This window comes from Notamacropus eugenii, chromosome 7 (assembly GCF_028372415.1).
Source record: "Notamacropus eugenii isolate mMacEug1 chromosome 7, mMacEug1.pri_v2, whole genome shotgun sequence".
Classification (NCBI taxonomy): domain Eukaryota; kingdom Metazoa; phylum Chordata; class Mammalia; order Diprotodontia; family Macropodidae; genus Notamacropus; species Notamacropus eugenii.
The window spans coordinates 44,313,203-44,320,082 of NC_092878.1; the positions used below are offsets into that span (position 1 = coordinate 44,313,203).

The 6,880-nt window shown below is 44.4% G+C and overlaps 1 pseudogene; it reads left to right on the forward strand.

Moving 5' to 3' along the window:
• The first annotated feature begins 4,972 nt into the window (after positions 1-4,972).
• LOC140513394 (casein kinase I pseudogene) lies at positions 4,973-6,527 on the forward strand (annotated as a pseudogene).
• The last annotated feature ends 353 nt before the right edge of the window (positions 6,528-6,880 follow it).

A 6,880-nucleotide genomic window follows, 5' to 3' on the forward strand; every position in this document is an offset into this window, starting at 1 on the left:
TATCACTTTGTGTTTGCACAGGCTATCTCTGAGGTATCCTTATCTCTACCCAGGCACTCAACAAGCATTTATTAAGAGCCTACTGTGCTAAGCACTAGATATACAAGGAAAAATAGAACCCCCTTTAAATAAGCTAACAGTCTAAGGGGAGAGACAACATGTAAACAACTATGCACAAACAGGATATTCAGGAGAAGGGAAAGGAGAAAACATTTAAGAAATACCTGTGGATGGGGTTCAGACTCCGGGAACTTCCTTGAATTGTCTGGCTTTTCATACTCAAATTGAGCTCTCCTGGTATCTCCCCACAGAACCTGGCTTTTCATACTTAAATTGAATTATCCTAGAATCTCCCCACATACCCTGGCCTTTCATACTCAAATCTGTGGCCCTAGTCTGTTACCTCTTGGTTGCCCCACCTGCTTCCCACCTAGGCTCTCCCTAGTCTGATGTCTCCTGATTTCCTCCAGCTGTTTCCAGCCTTTGATCCTCCTGGGATTCCCTCTTTGAACTTCTGCTCAGGACCCTCGCTAGACCCCTTCTCCCATCATTCTAGACTACCAGACTCCCCCCCTCCCCCCCATCCCTCCTATAGTTTTTTCCGTATTTAGTTCCACCTTGTCTCCATGAAGGCGCTCAGATGCAATCCAGTTCAGGCTCTGTCTAGCTGAGATTGCATCTGGCCGGCTTGAGAATACAAGCCTTACAAATGCTTAGGTTCCTTAAGAGCCAACCCAATTTGGCCAATCTTTAATAAACTTTGTTTTCTTTAGTTTTAAGAAGGCTTGAGTCGAATTCATTCGAGCACCACACGGACTGTCGGTATTCTGGGGTGCCAAGCACCCCTAGACCTCATCACCTATTACATTTCAGCACTTTACAAATGATTTCTCATTAGATCCTGAAAAAAATCCTGTGAGGTAGGTACTATTGCTATCCTTATTTTACAATTGAAAAGACTGGGGCAGAGAAGGTTGTGAACTGCCCAAAGTCAGACAATTTTTAAAGGTCTAAGAACTCAGTTCTTCCTAACTCCAGAAACAGTTCTCTATCCATTATGCAAAGAGGTCAAACATGTATCTTGGCAAGCCATAAGCAGTTCACAGTACCCCAGAGTGAAACTCAAACTACATTAAAATTTAATTGGGAAATATTTAACAAAAATAAAATATAGATGTTACATTTTGCAACTAATTCACTATAAAGCTCACAATATCAGCCAGACTGGAACTGGCCTCTAACCTGGAAATGGCTGTAGCCAAACTGAGCAGGCCAGAGGCAGGTGTGTCAGGGACTAAACAGAAGTTTAATTAATCTCAGAGTGAGGAAAATGCTTGCAAGCAGAAGTCCCTCCCCTCACCCCTTCATAAGAAGGAGGGTTTAACATGCTGGGACAAAGGCAGGTCTTATATACATAAAGAGCAACACAAAACAAAACAAAAAAATAAAAACAAGTAACTTGGACAATGACCCAATCGTTAGCAGTTCCCATGGCAGGCTCCTGCCTGGACAATGCAGGTGTTTCTGGGTCCTGTAGGCACAGTTCTTAAGTTGATTGTTTTAAGTCCTATAAGGGTCATTGAGCCTTGTGATTATTCAGTAGCGTACAGAACCAGAATCAGTGAGTCAGGAAGAGGAGTGCAGTACCTGGCTCTGTTCACTTAGCAATTATAAGAAACAAAGATTGTAAGCATGTCAAGAAATGTGATAGATGGCTTTAGGCTGCATCAAGCTGGCTCTCAAGTCTGAGAAACAGGAACAGCTCTGACAAATCTAAAGAGTTATTGATTAATATGAACATCACAGATCCCTCAATGAATACCTTGTGCTGGTCAAAGCAATATACTTTGCCAGAGAGTGACATCATCTAGAGAGCAGAGGATTGTCGTTATGACAATCTCAGCGCACATTCTACTTGCTGGGCCTTACCTCTAAGAAACAGGATGTCTCCAAATACCTGGACATTTCCCCTTTTTGGCCAGGGGAGAGGGTTGAAAGAACCCCTACCCTTATGTCCAATAAAAGAGAAGACAATATAAGCCACCAGAGGTCAGTTGGGCCAGGATGAGATATTGCCCAAGATGAGATATTTTCTTGAGGGGCCTATGGGGTAGGAGGGGTGTTCCACATATTATTGCTAGCCATTGTTTGCTTGCAAGCAGAAAAGAGAGTGGGGACCAAGAATATTGAGGGAGAAAATGCCAGCACACACTTGAATCTGGGCCTTCGTGCTTGGACACTTAACTACACACCCACAAGTTTGGCAGCTATGGGAGTAATCAGAAAGACCTGGTAGGGGTCCTTAAAAACAATGATTGATTGCTACTTGATTACATTAAGTCAGGTATAGATCAAATTACTTAGAGGTCTCACAATGGACTAGTTCTGAGACTTAAACATTAACATCAAGCCCCATCTCACAAAGCAAGAAACTAACCAAACACTCTCTTAGTTTGGGGGTAGGGGGGCAGGTGTGAAGCTGGAACAGAGACAGGTAAAAGCTGCCTTGCCTATGAAGGCCAGCTCCAAACAGAGCAGGCAGTAACAGTTGGTTAGGAGAATATAGCCTGCATAAAGGATTAGTCCCAGATGTTTCATTTGGTTCTCCAGTTTTGAAACCTCGGATAATTTCAGCTTATATACCATTTGGTGTTTCTATCCTTACCTAAATCCTACATCTGATATAAGAATCTTTTAAAAATTTACAAAGGTACAACTGTAAAATGAACTCTTCTGCCTTTTAAAATTATCAGGCAGATACTTTAAAAACAAAGTTTACTGAATACTCCCCTCGTAATTCAAGCTTTCTTACAATTCTCCAGTATTCCCTTTTCTTATACTGATCTAAGATGAGAGAAATCAGCAGAGCACCATGGGCTGTGATGGTCTTGTTAGCAATTCCCAAAACTGAGTTACATTCATGACTGTGAGGGAAGGCACAGGGGTTTACTGAATATCCCCCTCTTTATGCCATCTTCCTTTGCCATCCCTGCCCAGTCATGTCATGCTGAGTGACTGGAGCTATGAGTAGAATCCTTCAATTCTTCATGGGTGCTTTTCCTTTTTTAGCATCTACTCTACCCTTCATTCTACATTCTGTTTTCCAGTGATCAGATTTTTCACAATAAAAACAAACTCCTAGTTTGTATCTCTTCTTGATTAAAAGGACCATACTTTTCTTTCCTAATGGTGCAGAAGTGATTCAGTGACTGGTTTCATCCTCTTCTGCTATCCGTAGTCTCAAGGGGGAACCCAATGTCAGAATGTTGCCAATCAGAGATAGTCAGCTTAATTTGTTTAGACATGGATGGATGAAGACTATTAACAAAATAGGATAAAGTCAAGGAAGGGTTAACAAGGGGTTGCTAAAAGGGGTAAACTGTTAATTTCTTTTTTTCTTTCTTCACTCTCTTCAATCTGGGATTACTGCTAAACTAGGTTTCCTTCATTGCCCTAGAACTATTGACTATGAATCTTGCCAATTATTTTTATAATATTTAATCCTTATTTTTTCTTAAAACAAATTTTACAGAGTGGTACCCAAAACTTGCTAAGATATTTCAGAAGGAAAAGAGTTCCTGAAATTACCTCAAAATCTCAGGAGTTCTGTCCTGCAATCTTAAAATGACTAATTGCCAAAGTCCTAAATGATGAACCTCCAAACCTCCCAGTCTCCTAAGGTACTTTTAGTGCTTCTATATCTTTGATCATCTGACTTTATTTTTGTAATTCCAACTTGGCCAATGCTGAAATGACAGAAAAAAGGTGTTTTATGGTTTCTTTTTCCCTTTTCTTTTAACCTAATCTCCCACAGAATGTTAAAAGTGGAAGCTAGTTCTGCTTACTGGGACATCTATTTCACCTATGAAAGTTCATTAATCTTTCCCAGTGCTCTAAACTCTGGCTACAGCCCTTAGAAGTTTTTTTTATTGTTTTTTTTTTTTTCTGACTGGCTCAATTTTAAATCTTTCAAGGTACCAGAATCTACCTAATAACAGAGACATTTTACAAATACGTAAATACAGACAAAATGACAAGACACCTCTAATCAGAAGGCTAACTCACAACGAAGAGCACAAATCAAATTTTACCCAGTTGACTTGAGACATAAAGGGTTGTTGAGACTTACAGAAAAAAAAAAAAAGCCAGAGGTATGTACAACGACCAAAGGCACACAAAAGGACCAATTAATCAGAGATGTTCCGGGGGTGGGGGAGTGTAAGGGGGAGACACACCGCAACAAATTTACATAGGTGCACAAAGAGGAACAGAGGTGTGCAGAGGATATCCTTAACCAGAACTGGGTCAACTGGACACTGGAATTTTCCTTAAGAAGAAAGGAAAGGGCAGGCTCTGGACCACCGCAGAGGGAGGGGGACGGGGAGCTGGAGCTGGACCCTTAGTTGGTGCTGCGGGAGAAGAAGAGGCAGCAGGGATTGGCGACGATCGGGGCTTACAAAGACCACAGGCCGTGTAGGGCCCAGCAAGCAGACACCGAGGAAGAGGAGGAGGAGGAGGAATGTTGGGAGCGATGGGGGCTGGGGCGCCCCACTGGTGACCCCCTGGAGCCTGAGCTGGGAGTCAAAAGATCTAAGCTGGAAGGAACCTTCCCACAGAATGCCTTCTCCACCAAAGAGCGACCTGCAAGGCAACAAAGATGAGAGCCACCTAGGACTTTGGAAACCACTAACATTTCAGTAGCTCGGAGCTTGTGGGGGACGTTTTCCCCTTCACCTCACTCACCGCCTCTGCCTTGTGCCACAATGGTGTATTAGTTGCATTAGAACCACCCTTTGTCCTTGAATTTCGGTGGATTAGGGTTTTGTGTGACAGCAGCGTAACCATGGTATCACAGGGTATCACAAACATGGTATCACAGACCAGGGTATCACAAACTTAAGGATTTTGATAAAAGAACAGGGAAAGAGGAGACGGAGGAACGCAAAAAAATGACCAAGACAGGGGAAAGGAACACCCATGGCTGTCGGAATATGGGGACTAACTCGGGAGTCTTAATGGTGGGCCCCAATTTCTGGGTTGGGAAGAAGATCAGATGTGGCAATTTTGGGGAGCTCCGACTAGAAAAAAAGCGCTATACAAATGAATACGTAGCTGTCAGATTGGAACCTCTAAAGTCCAGCGCCCTGCAGCTGCATTTGGAGTACAGGTTTTACAAACAGCTCCGCAGTTCAGAAGGGATTCCTCAGGTTTACTACTATGGCCCAAGCGGGAAATACAACATCATGGTGCTGGAGCTGCTGGGACCTAGCCTGGAAGACCTGTTTGACTTGTACTACCTGACATTCACTCTGAAAACTGTGCTGATGATTGCCATCCAGCTGATCACACGGATGTGGAGTACGTCCATATCAAGAGCCTGATATACCGTGACGTGAAGCCCCAGACCTTCCTGGTCTGCCGGCCAGGGAGCAAGCGCCAACACATTAACCACATCATTGACTTTGACTTGGCCAAGGAGTACATCGACCCTGGAACAAAAAGTACATCCCCTATGACAAGCACAAGAGCCTGACAAGCACTCCACACTACACAGCGTCAACACACCTGGGGAAACAGCAGAGCCAGCAGGGTGACCTGGAAGCATTCGGCCACATGTTCATGTACTTTCTCCATGAGAGCCTCCCCTGGCAAGGTCTTAGGGCAGGCACCTTAAAATAACAGTTTCAGAAGATTGAGGACACCAAGAGAGACATGCCGGTGGAGGTCCTCTGTGAGAATTTCCCAGAGGATATGGCCACTTACCTGCACTATGTGCGGCAGCTGGATTTGTTTGAGAAACCCGACTATAACTATCTATGGAAACTCTTCACGGACCTGTTTGACTGCCATGGATTTGTGTTTGATTATGAATTTGACTGGGATAGAAAACCCCTGTCAACCCCAATGGGCACCAACCACAATGACATCCCTGTCCAGCAAGTGAACCAGGACAAGGCTCAGTCCCACACCAAGCACCAGGTGATGAACTCCACCAATGGTGAACTAAATACTGATGACCCCACTGCTGGCCACTCCAACGCCCCCATCACACCCCCTGCTGAAGTGGAGGTGGCCGATGAAACAAAGTGCTGCAGTTTCTTGAAGAGGAGGAAGAGGAAATCCACACAGTGGCACAAGTGAGCCCAGGAAGACACCTGACCTCAGCAGTGTCTCCACCCTTTCTGGCCCTGGAAAAGGTGGGTGGCCCCTTCCTGTGGCCCTGCCTCCTGCAGCCAGGGCAGGGAGTTTCCTAGAGAGAGGCCAGGAACAGAGAAACCTGAGGAGGAAGGGGAACCACTAGCCACAGCCCCCACCACCTAGGGTCCAGGGCTCACCTGCTCCAAGCAAGATGTCAGCAGAAATTCCTACACCTGTGTCTCATCCAGTCCACCTTGGGAGCACTAAATATTTAAAGACCACACACCAAGGAACAAAGCCCACCAAGAAAACCCTTCCCCCCTCCCCTCCTTTCCACACCCAGACTCGTTTCTGAAGGCACTTAGACAGTGCCTCCTCCTCAGTTTGACCTTCACTACTTAGTGTTATAAAATCCAGCCTTTTTCTCAAAAAAGGGAAAAAAAGAAAGCTCAATCAAAGAGTGAGCCAGGATTGCAATCCATATGTATGAATCAGTGGCCACCTCTCCTATTTGAGTGTGACACCATAGTACTAAACCACCTAGGAAGGTCAATGGGAGATAAATTCATAGAAGCCCTTAAATAGGATAATATAGGGAAAGGCTTCCTGTGGAAAGTGGAACTTTAGCTGGGACTTGAAGGAAGCAGAGAAGCCAGTAGGTAAAGATACAGAGAAAGAGCATTAAAGGTATGGGAAGTAAACGGTGACAATACCTGAAGTCAGCAGAGGAATAACAAAGATG